The sequence below is a fragment of the Equus caballus genome, chromosome 17 (genome assembly GCF_041296265.1).
Source record: "Equus caballus isolate H_3958 breed thoroughbred chromosome 17, TB-T2T, whole genome shotgun sequence".
In the NCBI taxonomy this organism is placed as follows: Eukaryota; Metazoa; Chordata; class Mammalia; order Perissodactyla; family Equidae; genus Equus; species Equus caballus.
In genome coordinates this window covers 15509598-15527879 of record NC_091700.1, presented here as the reverse complement: position 1 = coordinate 15527879, position 18282 = coordinate 15509598, and the positions used below count along the sequence as shown (strand labels likewise).

The 18282-nt window shown below is 36.3% G+C and overlaps 1 long non-coding RNA gene across 1 annotated transcript in view; it reads left to right on the top strand.

Moving 5' to 3' along the window:
• Positions 1-18282, top strand: part of LOC102149483 (proton myo-inositol cotransporter) — an 80561-nt gene that overhangs the window by 13913 nt on the left and 48366 nt on the right. The window lies entirely within an intron of this gene.

Here is an 18282-nt window from a genome sequence, read left to right as displayed (position 1 = left end):
CTATATCAGTGTCTTAATGTATTCATATACAGGATTGCTGTTGTTATCAGTTATTTATATTGGGGACTTAAAATAAAGTATAGTTTAAAATTAATTTTGCCAGCATACATTTTATAGAGAGAGAGAAGTAGAGAGAGAATCTAATATAAAATATTTTAATCCATTTTGCTTTTTGAACTAAACTTTCCTTTGTGTTTTTGCCGGAATAGAAGTCATTATGCTAGATTACCCCCTTTAAGATCTGTAGCTGTGTGCTTTGCATTTGTAAGTTTCATCTATACATAAATAATTTCAGAGACCACATCCCGCTGGGGTCTTCTTTTTTCACGTGCAGAAACTTAGACTTTCTTGGATTTAGAGATTGTCTCTTGTGAAATCTGATGCTATTTATGATGCAAAGTATACAAATAAGAAAAGCAAAATATTTATGAATAATTTATCTGCCTCCTCCATGTTCATTGTCCAGTTTCTTAGCTGACATTTAATTATAATAATAAACACATTTTAACAGTTTTATCCAAGAAGTAACACTCATAATATATTTGACTACCCTTCATTTTAGGCCAAAACCTTACATTTTTAGTTAGTCCCTTTTACATTTTTTAAACTATTCTTCAGTTCATACTTCATCTGAAAAGTAGTCTGTGAGTTATTTCTCACTAAAGAACACTGTAAGACTTTTAGTATAATGATAAAGGCTGAGACTAGAATTGCATGTGTTTGATGAATATCAAATAACAATGGCGAGTCTTGGTTCATCAAATATTGCTGCAACTTAGCAACGAGGATCTGGTACTGCAGAGCTGAAGTCTGGGGAGCTTGGGATTTGTCAAAGAGGGGACATAGGGAGCAATAGGGACAAGAGGAAGGAAAATGCAAGACTGGAGTTGATCCTGGAAATGTGAGTTTGGATCAGTGTCAGAGAGCCTTATTTAGGAATTTAATTTGATTTTTTTTTTAAAGATTTTATTTCTTTCCTTTTTCTCCCCAAAGCCCCCCAGTACATAGTTGTATATTCTTCGTTGTGGGTCCTTCTAGTTGTGGCATGTGGGACGCTGCCTCAGTGTGGTTTGATGAGCAGTGCCATGTCCGCGCCCAGGATTCGAACCAACGAAACACTGGGCCGCCTGCAGCAGAGCGCGCGAACTTAACCACTCAGCCACGGGGCCAGCCCCCGAATTTAATTTGATTTTTATAGGTACATTTTCATAGGTGTGGAAATCATACTGGCAAAGATTTTAGGTGAATGACTTTATGTGATACCCAGATGTGGATATGACATAGTGAGATATAGTTCTCTTCCAGATATACTAAATATATTAAGGAGAAAATTGGTTGGCACTGTCAGGATTTTAACAGTTGGCAGGAAACATTATCTAACTAGAAATTGATAATGTGTTTTCATTCCATTTTTATTATAACTATCTTCTATTCTTGGCAACTGTGTTTGGTTGTATTATTGTTCAAATTATCTGCTGCACTCGCTGGGGAAAGATTAGATTTCCCTCGCCCATTCAGTCCTGTTCACATGACTTGCTCTGGCCAAGGAAATGAGTGTGGAACCAAGCTGTGTCACTTCCGAGCTGAAACTTTAAGAGCAAGGATTTGCCGTGTCCTCTTTTCCCTTTGGAGTAAAGTTGGCAATGTCCCAGAATAGATGTTCCTTTAGCTATGGTCACAGAGTACAGAAATGTGGAGCAGACCCACCAGTGACCTCAGATGGACCTGTAATGTGAGCAAGAAACTAACTCAGTTTGTGGACTGGGATTTGGGGCTCTGTTGTTACCTCTGCATAACCTATTCTCTTCTGACTGGTAAAGCAAGATGAACTGTATTCCACTGTGGAAATGGCAGAAAATTTTTTAATTTAAGTTATAAAAGGAAGCTCATTTTTTTCAAACTATTAAACAAATAATAGTACAAGGAGAAGAAAAATATGGTAAATAATCACAAAAGGAGTTACCAAGTGCCTTAAGTTTGGGGAACACTGCTCTAGGTGGTAGGGAGCTGTTAAGGCTTTTAAGTCGGGGCTAACGTGAATGGCTTTGGGTTTAGAAGTTAAAATTCTGATAGAAAAAGGAAGAATTTTTAAAAGAACAGGTAGATGGTAAGGCAGGGCATTTGAAATTTATTAATATAAGGGATGTGGAGGGGTACCATCTGCATTTTAAAATATATTTGTATGTATTTAAATTTATTTTTAAAAATTAATATTTTAAAAATGATAAACTATTATGTTATATAAATACATTATTATATTATAATTAAAATTATAAAATATATATTTTTTAATACAGACACATAAAAGGAAGATTATCATGTTGCTATGATACAGAAAGAAGAACAGCATTGGAAATCCAAATACTCTCAGAAAGTTTCTTGCTAGGGGCCAGCCCGGTGGCACAGGGGTTAAGTTTGCACGTGCTGCTTCTGCTGCCCAGGGTTCGCCGGTTTGGATCCTGGGTGCGGACATGGCACCGCTTGGCAAAAGCCATGCTGTGGCATGCGTCCCACATATTAAGTAGAGGAAGATGGGCATGGATGTTAGCTCAGGGCTAGTCTTCCTCAGCAAAAAGAGGAGGATTGGCAGCAGATGTTAGCTCAGGGCTAATCTTCCTCCAAAAAAAAAAAAAGTTTCTCGCTAGACTGCATGTGTGAACTAAACCCAGTTTTTCAGATTAAAGAGCTGCTGCCTCAATACACATCATTTAGTATTCAAGTCCTTCCTACTCTCATGGTTTCAGTGCCAGCTTTAAAAAAATAAACAAAATAGTTTTTCCATTATGTATGATCTTGGTTTACAGGTTCTTACTGTTTGTACAGCAATGACTGCGTGTTTTATCACTTGGAATTTGCATAGACATTCATGAACTGGTATCAGTCAGAACCCCTATGGCTTCAAAATGATGCACGAATGGCAAGTGGAAACTATCAGAACACATTACTTTGTCCCCATGATTTCTAGGAAGAGCTCATTATAACGCCCTTCACTGTATCATGACTGGTCTTTTATTGTGACAAGTGCTGTTTTTTCCGTCTAAGAATTTTATTTTTAAAATAAATATTCCCAAGTATTTGCCAACTTCATTTTGATTCCAGAGACACGTGTGCCCTGGAACCCTCTAAAAAATAAAATAGATAAAAATTTATTTTTCCTTATTGTTGTTGTTTATTTGATATATGAGTTATAGGGAAAAGATTGGATATAGACCTATTCTGTATGGACAAACCCATAAATGTTAATATTCTTATGTTTAATTATTGACAGTTGGATTTTATAACAGAATTTAAATCTTATTCACATTGGTAAGGTATTTGTAGCTGGAAGTATGAAGAGTTTTTTCTAAAGTCATTTTGTAACATTGGAATTTGATATTGTGCTACATGCTATTAAAAATGTATTAAAAAGACACAGACATTACCTCAAGATTGATAATCTAGGACAGATAGATAGCAACCTTTATACAAGCCTACTTAAAAATTATTGTAAAGAAATGAATGTTCCTTTTACAAATACATAAAGAAAGAAAAGTATTTACCATGTACACTGCTTAGGGTCAAGGACATTGCAAGAGAACGTGTGAAAATATGTCGTAGAATGTGCAAATATGGAATGAGTTTTATAAGTCAACTCTGGCTTTTAGGAATTTCAAATAATGGAAGGCTTGAGGAATAAAAGTTTATGGCAAACTATGGGACAGAGTATTTCAGATACAAAACATGGATTGTAAATGTTTACAAAATTGGGTGTTCCAACCCTAAAAAATATTTTTAAATAAGGGAATTCCCCCATCACAATGCCTTACGTGAACTTTTTATGACATAACTGAGGTAAAAAATTTCCAAACTATAAAACCATTTATAAATCATTAATTTCTTCTCAGCTTTTAAGGTTCATGAAAATATATCGTATATTATTCTTTATTCTCTTTTCCAGCTTCATTGAGGTATGATTGACAAAAATTGTATATATTTAGGTTGTACCACATGATTTTTTAAGGTGTACAACATGGTAATTTAGTACAGTGTGTATACATTGTGAAATGCTTACCACAATCAAGTTAACACGTCCAGCACCTCACACAGTTACCTTTTGTGTGTGTGTTTGTGTTGAGAGCTTTTAAGATGTACTCTTGGCAGATTTCAAGTACGTAATACAATCCTATTAACTCTACTCACCATGCTGGACATTAAATCCCTAGATCTTATCCATCTTCTAAGTGAAAGTCTGGCCCTTTGACCAATATTGCCACTGGCAACTGCCGTCCCACTTTCTCATTCTATGAGCTTGCCTTTTTTAGGTTCCACATATAAGTGAGATCATACAGCATTTGTGTTTCTGCATCTGACTTATTTCACTTAGCATTATGCTCTCCTGGTTCATCCATGTCCTCTCGAATGGGAAGATTTCCTTTTTATGGTTGAATAATATTCCATTGCATATGTATACCACGTTTTCTTTATCCATTCGTCTGTGGATGGGCACAGGTTGTTTCCATATCTTGGCTCTTGTGAATAATGCTGCAGTAACGTTTTTTATTCTTAATGAAAATTTCATTGAAAGCTTAAAAATGAGATTGATGTGTAATACGTGGAAACGCATTTATTAAGGCATTCGAGCCATCAAACTTCTGAAGCTTCGGGGATGGGAAACTATTGTTCATATAACTATACTGTTTTGTTTTCTGTGAGTGCAGGCTAGTTGACTGAAAACCGATTGACAATGGGAAATCATCTCATTTGTTTTAACATTGAGCTTTTAGGAAGTACTTGATTGTATAGACCTATTGTTACTTTTTAATTATTTGGCTTAGGAAACAGGCATTCAGAATTCTGCTCAGGAGAATCAAGGGACGAAGGAAAGGGGCAGAGCAGTGTTGAGTCAACGTTTTCTATTTCAGTAATGTCTGAAGCTTTTCTACATCTGTGCATTCAAACTCTAGTTTTCATCTGGAGGAAAGTGTGTATGAAACGTCTTATCTGCATTTATTATGCCTATTTAATTATTCAACAAACTGTGACTAATAACTTTGCTTATAACCCAAAATAGAATTGCAGAGCTTGGTATTGGTAAAAATTTGGGGGAGATCAACTAGGACAGTGAGACACACTTGAAAGAGAATTTCCAAGGTATCATAAAGCGGAGAAATGTCCTTGCCCTGGGCGCTGCCACAGAAGCTACTTTTAGGAACATCAGAGGTAAACAAAGGATGTTTGGCCAGAACATCCTCTTCCCTGTTAACGGAGCTATCATTGTAAGTTCTTCATGGATTCATAAGATACCTGATGTCTTGGGAGCAGTGAACATTTTAGCAAATAATTTTTGATCTATTATAACAACTTTTCTCCTTTAAATAGAAATTAAGAAGGTACACAGAAATATTTCATGTCTTTTACAATTAAACCAGGAAACGTGTTTAGTACTGCTGCCCAGCTAAGTCTGAGGATTTTTATGGCATTATTTCTGTCTGCCCTAAGCCAGGAGGGAGGCAAGTTCTGGGAAACCACGTTAGTGTAGGGGAGGAAATTTTTCCCCTACCCATCTTAGGTTCTGGACTGTGCTCTGTAACAAAAGAAAAATTAACAAGAAAAAACAAACAGAAGTTTATTAGCATGTATATCTCATATATACGGGAGAGAAACTCAGAGAGGAGTAACCCAAAGAGGTGGCTTAGAATTCAGGCTTATATAGCATCTTAAACAAAGAACAATACATTTTTAGAGAAATGACAAGACAAAGGAAAAGGACCTTGAGTCTCTAGAGGTGGCATATTGTAGGAAGGCAAATATATGGGAAAGGAGTGGGAGATAAAGGCTGTTTAGTAAAGTTCGTTATGTAGATTCCTCTGTGCCATCTACAGGCTGGTAGGGTCTAAAGTTGCTCTGTGATTAACTTTTGTCCTTCCTGTTAGAGAGGGAAGAAGGGACACCTTTGTAAATTTATATCCTGCTTTTAGGCAAATAGGGAGAGGGCAGAGAGCTTTTCCTGCATTTGCTACTGCTTAATTGCCTTCAGCTCAAAATGTCAAAAAGGCTTATTTTGGCATAATGTCTTCTGGTTCCCTTCATTTGGCAAAACTAGGAAGGGGGATCACACACCTAGGGACGTCACTTGGGTCAGAGGAGTGACCCAAGGAAGCTCAAAAGAGGAATTTGGCGTAGGAATGCACGAAATAGATTAGGAAGCATGGGTAGAGGACAAAGAGCTGGAAAATGCTATCATAAAGCTATCCAAATTGGAAGGACAAGGAAGAGAAGAAACTGGAGAAATAGAATGAAGATAAAGCAAGGCAAGCCTATACAAGTTCAAGGAATGTATATCTTGGAGCTGGCTCAGGAAGCACTCTGAGAACATAGTCAGCCTTGTCTGGAGGAGCTTTCTCATTTGTAGATCTTTCTTGGCTGGGCAAGGAGCTGCCTTTGAAGTAAGCAGAACTCCCCCAGATATATTATTGACAGAGTGCTGAGAAGACTCACTGCTTTGAGTTTGTCTTAGAGATTTAGTATTGAAATACAGTGGATATATTTTTAAATATCTGTATACAGTGGATTTTGATATTTTTAAAACATGTATTTCAAATATATTAAATGATGAGGACAGAATAGTATGTGTAGCCTTAAATTTTATGATCTACGGTGTACAAATAACTATTTTATGAATGCGGATGAAGGGCACTCTATCTTTGTTTCATTAAACCCCTCAGCAGCCATCAGTTGCTTTTCTCGACTGGCTTCTATAAATGTTTCGTGTCCTGTAGTGCAGCAGTTTCGTTTCAGACAAGGCGCTGTTTTCTGCGTCATGTGAGTGGCTGAGAGAATATAAATGATCCGAAGCCTGAATCTGTGGCAGATCATCCCCAAGTAGAAGCTGACAGAGCCTATCCTAATTGACACGGGAGTGGAGTTGATCATCCTGTGGATTCACCTGGGACTTGTAGCAGCAGTGTAACTTTGACTGGTGACCTCCTGCACCCCACCCCAGCACACACATACACCACCCCCAAAATGAGCAACACACAACCGTCTGGTTGTGATTTAGTCTGATTCTTTAAAAAGAGACTTTGTAGCCCTTGTGAGTTTGTGCTGAGCACTCCTTAGTGAGATGTTCAGAGAACTTAATGTTCTCCCAATACCCTTCATTCCTCTTTCATCTTCCAGGTCAAAGATGGAATGAGATGTTTCTGTGTGTGCTGCCGTTTTCAGAAGAGAAGGATAAAGTCACTCACTACCTACATTTGTGGCTCAAGGCATTCTGAAATTGGAAATGGGCCAAACCACAATGGAATAATAATATACTAGCCCAAGATAAACAATCAAGCATGCCTAGTGTATTAGATATAAAACAAATTTAAAGCATCTGATCTTCTAAGCATTTTTTATTAAACTCTTTCAAACTCTTAAAAATAGTAATGTTCAGAATTCTTGTGAATTCAGTAGAGCATTACTTTTCGCCAACTTCTCTAAGTAAAATAAAGGCAAATGGATAGAGATTCTGGCAGCAGAGCCCAAAGAGACCCATGAAAGGGCAGGTTTGTCTTTTAATCCAGTATTTTATTTTTTTAATGCATATGAATTTTCTTTTATATTCTAAAATATAGCCATATTCAGTTTAAGATTACAATTTTTATTACTTATCCATCGATTTTTCTTCAGTGAGAAAAGGAAAACTTTTATTCCTAGAAAATGTGCTATTTTATCCTGTGGCACATCAGAACATATGTAATTTGAGAAGCATGACAATAAAGCATGGACCCAACCAAGAAACAAACCCATAGTTCACACAAATTAAAAAGAACTAGGCAAATTCTTGTGAAACTGTTTCACACCAGTTCAGTATCAGTCTAAGACGCATTGTAGGCCTCATGTTACAGTTAGGATTTTTCGAATACTGTAGAGTCTACAGTATAGATAATTAAATAAGACTTGAATATCTAATTGAATTTCTGGAATTAAAAAAATGCTCAGAACAGAAGGGAAAGTATTTCAGAAATCTATGGCTCCATAATATCACTAATGGACTCTGAAACATGAACATGAACAGGTTATTCTACTTCTGCAGCTTTTTTGGCTATATTTATTTGACATTTGGCTCTCTTTTATAGAATGGTGGACGTGATATAATTTAACTAAAATAACAGTTAACTATTTTTCCCAGACTGGAAATGTAAGAAGTGACTTTCATTGTGGCTAGCATATACTGAGATACTTTTCAAAGCTAATAATCCTCATGCACTTAAGTACAAATGCATTCATTCTTAAGTTTGTAAAAATGTTCATCAACTCATTTTCATTAAATCTTATACAATTATGACAATGCTTAGTATTATCAGAATCTTAATTAAATTTCTTTAGAGAGTCAGTATGTTATTTGACATAATAAAATCAGCTCTCAAGCCCTCTTGTGTTTTTCCTAAAGTAATAGAGTTTTCCAATTTACCTTTGATTTGGAAAAAGTTTAGGCTCATAAAAAAAAGGTCCAATGAGGAAATTATGAATAATTTATTAAATGTCTTTGATTAGCTTAGTCCTCATAACCTATCAATTGCTGTCTCTACATCTCTAGCTCATTTCCTTGGGAGGCAAAGCAATGTCATTAAAACTCCAGAAATAGAATCTACGTCAGAATGGTTGATTAATTTTTTGAAGTCCCTAGTCTTCACATTTTTAATTCACTTTAACTCTTAATTGTCATAAATAAAACAGTGCAGGCAAAATTTAAGAGAGTATTCCTGATCGGTTTTCCTCCTCTTGGAAGATGTTATTATGGCCTTACAGAATTTGGCAATATAATATTGATGAAGTAATAGGAAATCACTCATATTGGAAATGGTCCAAAATTGAAGCTTTCAAAAGATGGAGTGTTACCTAAGATGTGGCATTGTAGGCTTCAGAGAATTCCCAAGAATGATATTCTTCAATGTAAAATGGAAACTCCAATTTAAAATGTGTGTAGTATAGGAGCTCTGTTTAATTAATATTGCAAATTAAATCTTTTTAATTATTATTTAAAATTTTAACTCAAACAGCAGGCCTACTTGGATTCAGGGATGGTAGTGGCGGCAGCAGTGTTTTTAAATCTTACTGAATCTTTTTCACCCCCCCCCCGTTAAAAAAAAAATTTGCAAGGAATGACCTTATTTAAATCTTGATTCAAACAAATTGTGAAAAAAATCTTTTTAAAAGACAATCAGGGAAATCTGAACAGTGACAGGCTCCTTAATGCTATCAAGAAATTATTGTTAATTTTTCAATGGAAAAATTATATTGTTTTCATATTTTTAAAAAGTCCTTGCAGAGATACATACAGAAATAGTTACAGATGAAATAATATGTTATCTGTCATTTGCCTCAGAATAATCTAGAAGAGGTGAGAGTTAGTGCGGGTTTAGATGAAAAGAACTGGCAATGTATTTATAGTTGTTGAAAGTTCATTATGGATATACCAGTATAAAATGTGTATATGAATTATACTGGTAGTCTTTTGAATATATTTGAATGTATAATAAAGGAACAGGTTATATCAAAATAAATGCTGGCCTAGATCAATGACTAAAAATTAAAACAAAAAATGGTAGTTAAGAAGCAAACAGGAGAAATAACATAAAATGGATTGTGAAAATATATGCAATTAAGGCAACAGAAATCTTAAAGAAGAGAAAGAGTAACAAAGGACAGATGGGATAAATATAAAAGAAACAGATAGTAGATTTAAACCAACTATATTGATAAATTACGTTCAATGTAAATGGTCTAGAAACTCCAAATAAAAAGCAGAAATTGCCCAAGTGGATTAAAAAAAGCAAGACTTAACTATTTGCTGTCTGGGGGAGGGGACAGTAATTTAAATATAAAGACATATATGGGTTAGAAGTAAAGGGATAGAAAGAGACATACCATGCAAACACTACTCATATGAAAACTGGAGTGGTTTTGTTAATATTAGACAAAGAAAGCTGCAAAGGGGCCAGTTCATCAAGAAGACATAAGAATCTTAAATGTATATTTCTGTAATAGTAGGGCTTCAAAAAATGCATAAAGCAAAAACTGAATCCACAATTAATTGGAGAGTTTTTCACTACTCTCTCTCAGTAATTGATAGAACAAATAGATAAAAACAGTAAAGACACAGAAGACTTGAACAATACTGTCAACCAACTGGACATTTACAGGACATTCCACCCAACAACAGCAGAATCCATAGTTTTTTCAAATGAATATGGAACATTACTAAGATCTACAGTATTCGGGGCTATAAGACAAGTCTGAAAAATATCCTGTAATTGAATTCATGCAAAGTACATTCTCTGACCACAATAAAATTAACTTAGAAATCAGTTAAAAAAAAAAAAGGCTTTTGCAAAAATTCCCAAATATTTGGAAATTAAACAAGCACACTTCCAAGTAATCCATGGTATAAAGAAGAAATCAAAAGATAAATTAGGAAATATTTTGAACCCAGTGAAAATATATAAAATATATTGTGTTGCAGCATAAAGCAATGCTCAGGACAAATGTATAGTTTAAAATAATTATATTAGAAAATAAGAAAAGTCTAAAATCATCAATGATCTAAACTTCCAATTATGAAGCTAGAAAATGAATAACTAATAAAACCCAAAGTAGAAGAAAAGAAATAATACAGAGCAGAAATCAATAAAATAGAAAATGGGAACTCAGTAAATAAAGTAAGTGAAATCGAAAGCTATTTTTTAAGAGGTCAGTAAAGTTGACTAAGTTATGCCTAGACTCATCAAGGGGGAAAAAAGAGAGAGAAGACGTCATAACTCACCACTATTAGAATTAAGAGAGAGGACTTAGATGAAATGAGCAAAATTTTTTTTTGAGGAAGATTAGCCCTGAGCTAACATCTGCTGCCAATCCTCTTTTTGCTGAGGAAGACTAACCCTGTGCTAACATCCGGGCCCATCTTCCTCTACTTTATATGTGGGGACGCCTGCCACAGCATGGCCTGACAAGCGGTGTATAGGTCCACACCTGGGATCCAAACCAGAGAACCCTGGGCCACTGAAGCAGACGTGTGAACCTAATGACTGCGCCACCAGGCTAGCCCCCAGCAAAATTTTTGAAGACACAAATTTCCAAAACTGACACATAAAAAATAGAAAACCTAAGTCTTCTTATATCTATTTTTAAAATCAAGTTTATAATTAATAACCTCCCCAAAAAGAGAACCCCAGACCCAGATGGCTTTATTGGTGAATAACAGATATTTAAGGAAGAAATAATACTAATCCTACATAAAGTCTTTTAGAAAATAGCTGGGGGAGGTGGGAGGAACAACTTCCCAACTCATAAGGCTGATATCATCTTGGTACCAAAACCATACAAAAACTACAAGAAGGGAAAAATTACAGACCAACATCCCAATATTCCTTATATGTATAAACATAGAAATTCTCAAATTGAATCTAGCAATATAAAGGAATGCAAGGGTGATCTAACATTTGAAACCAATTGATATAATTCATCATATGTAAAGAATAAAGGATACCATCTCAATAAATGCAGAAAAAAGAATTTGACGAAGTTCGACATCCATTTATGATAAAAACTCTCAGAAGACTAGGATTGGAGGGAAATGTCCTCAACCTTTTAAAGGACATTTGTGAAAAACCTACTACCAGCTTCATACTTAGTGGTGAAAAACTGACTATTTCCCTCTAAGATTAGTAACAATGTAAACATGTCCAGTTTACCACTTCTGTGCAACATTTTACTGGAGGTCCTAGCCAGTGTAATAAGGCGAGACAAGGCATACAGGTTGGAAAGGAAGATGTACTCTATTTTCAGTTGATGTTATTTTTACATAAAAGCTACCAGAACAGGGGCCAGCCCCAGGGCCTAGTGGTTAAGTTTGGCACACCCTGCTTCAGTGGCCCAGGTCCAGTTCCTGGGTGCAGACCTACACTGCTCGTTGGCAGCCATGCTGTGGCAGTGACCCACACACAGAATAGAGGAAGATTGGCATGGATGTTAGCTCAGGGCAAATCTTCCTCAAGCAAAAAGAGGAAGATTGGCAACAAATGTTAGCTCATGGGGAATCCTCCTCAGCAAAAAAAAAAAAAAAAAAAAAAAAAACTACTAGAACAAATAAGTGAAGTTATCAAGATCTCAGAAAAATGTCAATGTACAAAAATAGATTTTATTTATTAACAACTGGCAAATGAAATGGTTTTAAAGCAAGGCTAATTATACTAGCATCAAAACATATAAATTCTTAAAGATAAATTTAACAAGAAATATCAAGATCACTACACTGAACATTACAAAATATTGCTGAATGAAATTGAAGAACTAACTAGAGAAATATACCAGGCTCTTGAATTAGAAGACTCAATGTTGTTGAGATATCACTCTTCTCCAAATTGATTTATACATTCAAATAATCCCAATTAAAATCCTAACAGGCTATTCTGTAAAAAATGGCAAGTTCATTCTAAGATTTTATTTGGAAATGCAAAAGAACTGGAGTGGCCAAAGCATTTTTGAAAAAGGACCACAAGAGGATTTGGCTTAAACCATTTCAAAACTTACTATAAAGTTACAGTAATCAAGACAACATAGAATTGGTAGAACAGATGTATACATGAATGAAACAGAATAGAGTCCAGAAATAGATCCATACATGTATGGCCAATCGATTTTCCACAAAGATAGAAAGTTAGTTCAGTGAGGAAAGGATAGTCTTTTCAACAAATAGTGCTAGAACAGTTGTCTGTCAGTATCAGGGGGAAATGGACCTCAATCCTTACCTCACACCATAAACAAAAAATAATTTAAAATGGATCATAGACCTAAATTTAAAAGCTAAAATCATAAAACTTGTATAAGAAGACATAGGAGGAAATCTTTGTGACTTCAGAGGAGGCAGATAATTTTTAGTTAGGATTCAAAAAGCACAAACAAGAAAAGAAAAGATAAAGATGATATATTGGAGTTCATCAAAATTAAAACAGTGTGATAACACAGCACACCCACCAGAATAGCTAAAAGGAAAAGATGGACAATACTAAGTGTTGGTGAGGTTGTGAAGCATGCTGCTGGTGGGAGTGTAAATTGGTACAAACACTTTGGAAATCATTTTGGAAGTTTCTTATAAAGTTTATCGTAATTTTCTGTGCAATCCAGTAATTTAACTACTACATATTCACTCAAGTGAAATAAAACATGCCCAACAAAGGTTTATATGCTCTTGTTCATATCAGCCTTATTCGTAATTGACAAAACTGAAAACTACCCCAAGTGTTACTTCAATAAGTGAATGGATAAACAGATTATGGTACATCTGTACAGTTAAATACCACCCAGATATAATCAAAATGAATGACTGCTATGTCCAGTAACCTGGTAGAATTTCAAAACATTATGCTAGACAGAAGAATCTAGACACAAAACAATATGTACTATATAGTTGTCTTTATATGAAATTCTCGAAAAGCAAAACTAGTCTCTAGTGACCAAAGGCAGATAAGTTATTCACTAGGACTGGACATGAGGGAACTTTGTGGAGCTATGGAAATGCTCAGTATCCTCTTTGTGGTGATGGTGGTTACACCGGTCTATACATTCTCAAAACTCATTGATTTACACACTTAAAATGAGTTTATGTTATGTATGTTATACATCAATAGGCGATGGAATTCCTGGATTACTTGGCTTCTAAGAGTGGCCCTAACATACAAAACTGTATTTCTCTAGCTATTTTCAAAGGGCAGAATAATTCTACATTTAGTAAGCAGCATTTGGTGACACCATTAGCCACTGCAAGATTCTCCTGATACTGTTATTAAAAGCCAAATTCTGAAAAACTTTATCAGTTTACCTTTGACAGTGAATCAGTAGTCAAACTGATATGTTTATCAAGTCTTCCAGCCACTCTTTACTTTTTTCAAATTAAACTTTTTACTTTTAAATAATTCTAGATTTACATATAGTTTTAAGAAATAATAGAAAGAGATCCCATGTACTCTTTGCCCAGTTTCCCTCAATGATAACATCTTGCATGTGACTATACCACAGTAGCACAACCTGGATACTGACATTGTTGCAGTCCACCGATCTTATTTAGCGACTTCCCCAGTTTGTGTTCTATCACACGTGTGTGTGCTGTCACATGTGTAGGTTCGTATCCACCAGCACAGTCAAGATACAATGCCATCACCACAAGGATCCCTGGTATTGCTCTGTTATAACCACACCCACTTTCCTCCTGCTCCCCTCCCCCCAAACCTCTCCACCCCTGTCCTCAACCGCTGACAGCCACTAATATCTTTTCCATTTCAATAATTTCATCATTTCAAGAATGTTTAATAAATGGATTGTACAGTGTGTAACCTTTGGGGATTGGCTTTTTTCTCAGCATAATTCCCTGGAGATTCATGGTGACGTAACAATAGTTTGTTCCTTTTTACTGCTGACTAGTATTGCGTGGTACTGGATGTACCATTGTTTGTTTAACTGTTCACCCATTGAAGGCCATCTGGGTTGTTTGCAGTTTTAACTTCTAGAAAGTTATTTTCAAATAGCTTGATTTCATCATTACATGACAAAACTTCTAACAACTAAATTATGTTTCCCCCCAAAATTTAAGCACTTTAGAGAATTCGCAAATTTTGCAATATTACCTCTTTGTATACTGTCTGAAGTACTTTCAGATCTTTTTCCTGAGTCTGTTTAACCATAAGGACGTTTGCTTGAGGAAGTTCTATCTTTTCAAGTACAGTGGAGTTTCACTTATGTAGCACCGAGGTCTATCTTGGGTTAGATTTGCTCACAACTGAGAACCTGACTTTTGATGGACATTTTATAGTTTGCAGGTAATGATAAATGCAGTCAGCATCCTGCGTAGCTTCTAATTAGAGTCCAGGGGAAAATGCATCCAGTAGCATTTAGGAGAAAGGGACAGAACACCATTTTGTCGTGGAAAAGGGCGATTCCTCGGGCACCGCCCATCAGTTAGATATTCACCTTAAGAGTGCCTTACAATTTGTTGGGCAAAGGTTTGGTTCTTCATTCCCTTTGCAAGCAGACTGAGAGCTTTTGGTCTAATTTTTCAGCTTCAGAGGTTCCAGGCAAGATCAGACGAGTCAATTCTGAAATGTAAATTTGTCAGCAGTCTTTTTCTTAATTTCTAGTTCGTGAAATCTCATTCTCAGGAGCCCTTGTGAAACTGTATTATACATTCTTCTACTGATTGGTTTTGTGATTTTTAAATCCTCTCTTCTGCCGTAGCTAAGATTTTGTCACTGTAAGCTTTCTCATACAGCAGTCAGCATCAGAAAGAAGGCTGTAAAAATTGCAGGAAAGCTGCTATTACTGAGGCAAGTGTTTAATGAACACACTAGACTTTAATTGTCTCTTGCTGGTTTGTCCAGTTACCTGTGGAACTAGGCAGATTCTGTGCACAGCTTTCTGCTGTCTGCCTGTGTCTCCAAAACAACCATTCAGCTATCTTTCCTTTTTCCGTTCAGCAAACAGTGGAGAAAGGGCCAGGAAACTCCTCTTTCTCTGCCATTTGTCTAAGACCTTGCCTCTGACTTGCCCGCTCAGATCCAGTTTCCTCGGTGCCTGAGTTACTGAGGAGGTGCCACCCCCCAACGCCCTTCACTCCCTTTGCCTTTTAATGAGCAGGTTATTTATGTGGAATGGATTTTCAAAGAGAGCTCTCAGCGGTATTTACAACTTCTTCAAAGCTTTTATTTTAAAAGCATGTTGCAGTTGATCAGTTTTTAAATACAGTTGTTTCAGACCCAATAGCCTATGGGAGTGGAGACGCTGAAAAGAAAATCCGAGGCATTAAGAATCTGAGAGAGTATAACATGGGTGGCTGCTGCTGCCTGGAAAGACTCATCCTTTATCCATCTTCACGATAGACCCAGAATCCCTCTCCTCCTGTCCCTTCTCCTGCTTATGCCCTGGTCTTGGCCACTGTTGTCTTGCCCCTGGATTACTACGGAAGCCTCCTGCCCGGCTCCCTGCTTCAGCCCTGGCCCCCGCACCCTCCCCACCACCGTGTTCTTCACAGAACAGCCACAGTGACCCTTTAAAACTGGAAGCCAGATCACACTGCTCTTCCATTCACTCTGCAATGGCTTCCCACGTCACTTAGAATAAAAACCGCACCCTAGAAAGTGCTGCACCCTCTGAGCACCCCGACACACACCTCTCTGAGCTGCCCTCCCAACGCTGTCTCCCTCGCTCCCTCCACTGCAGCCTCAGTTCTGGCTGTTCTTGCAGAGGTGGAGCAGGCTTCCCTCTTTGGCTTTCCTACCTGCCTGGACAGCTGTCCCTTCAGAGTCCTGCAGGGAGCACCCTCTTGCTTCTCTGCTCCCTCATCTCCTGAGCATTGGGTGCTTAGTTGAGAGCCCTGTAAGGTAACAAACTATGCACCCAACTCCTGCACTACTCACTCTGCTTTAATTTTCTTTTTAGTATTTATATTACTATGTTGACATTTAATGTCTAAATATACACATTTAACGTTTTATATGGTTATCTGTTAGTTTTCTGTGTGCCCATCTAGAATGTAAGCTCCAGGAGAGCAGTGACCTTTTCTGTTAGTGCTGTGACACCATAGACTAGAACAGTGCCTGGAGCCTCGAGGTCCTGTAGTAAATATTTCTTGGGTAAATTAGTTAATTACCCAATCTGTATCACCTTTATTTTATCTTGCATTACCACAAGTGGCAGAATAAGCTAAGAGCAGAGGAATCGGGGAATACTAAAGCTATTTAATAAGCGTTACATTAGTTTGGTAAATAAATTGATTTTGACAGATTATTATTATTATTAATCTAACAGTTTCTGAGAATGAATGTTAAACTCTATCATTATGATTATGAAGTTGTCAGTTTTTCTTTGACATCCTGCAGTGTTGCCTTCTATAGCTTGAAGTATATTCAATCAGGCATTTACAAGATTAGAACTATTATATTTTTGTGATGAAATGAACCCTTTATTATTAAGTACCCTTAATCCTTAATAACTATCTTTGCCTTAAAATCCATTATGCCTATTATTGTGTAGTTTCACCAGTTTTCTTTTTGTTAATATTTGTTATATCTTTTTTCTTCATAAATATTGCAACTGTCTGCATCCATATGTTTATGTGTCTTCTCAAGAGCATATATGGTGTTTTTTCCCACCATTCTAACCAGCTGTCTCTTCAAGTCACAGCTTGTTTACATTTATGCACATTCACACTAGTTTTTTGTTCATGATTTCTTGTTTCATCTTTTTCTATTTTCTGAGCTCATGTTCATAGATATACGAATATGTAAGAAGAAATATACATATTCTGTATCCTTAGAAGCTTTTCTGCAAGAGTATTCGTAGTAGAGTCTCCCAAGCTTTATCTGAAAAATTACTTTATTTTTCTGTCACTCTTAAATCATGGTAACCTAGACATAGAAATCTAGACTGACGCTTGTTTTGTCCCCGTACTTTCAAAGTATTATTCCAGGGTCTTCTGAACGGTCTGCCACCAGGGGGGTTCTTTCCTTTTGAAGTGGTCTCTGCTGTCTTTGGATGCTTTAAGCTCTGGTCCTTTTCTTTAGGATTCCGTAGTTTCACAGTGACATCCCTTGATGCAAATTTAATTTTATTTATCCTGCTAAGGAATAAATGTTCTTTCTAAATATGGAGAGTGTTGTTTTTCATCAGTTATGAAAAACTCCCAGACACTGTGTCTTCTAATATTGTCCCTCCTCAAGCTCTCCGGCTTCTGTCTTTCTGGCATTCCAGTGACGGGCCTGTTGACCTCTGCCCTCTCTGTCTCTTACGTCATCTTTCTTAGTGTCATGTTCGGGGAATTTTCTCGGATCCTTCCTCCAGTTCTCTAAGTTTCTTCACGAGGTCTAATCTGCTGATTAGTACATCTATGAAGGGTTTTTTTCTATGACTATATATATTTTTTTGATGTTATATTTGATTCTTTTTCAAATCTGAATATTTTTATAGTGTTTTATTTTTGCGTATTTTAGATATCTCATTTAAATCATTGAATCATGCTTAATTTTTTGCTTCTAGGTGATAGTTTGACAGTCTAAAGTTTTTGCAACTCTGATTCTATTTGTTGTTGTCTGCTGTTATCATCTACTGGCAATTGATCACAGTAGACTGTTTCCTTATGTGTTCTGTGTAATTGTAACGTAAGTTCATTTTCAGCACAGTTTTATCTGTGGCAGCCCTGTATAGCCTGAGTTAAGAGCTTGTCGTTCCAGAGATTTTTTTGCATTTGCTTCTGTTAGATACTGCAGGACT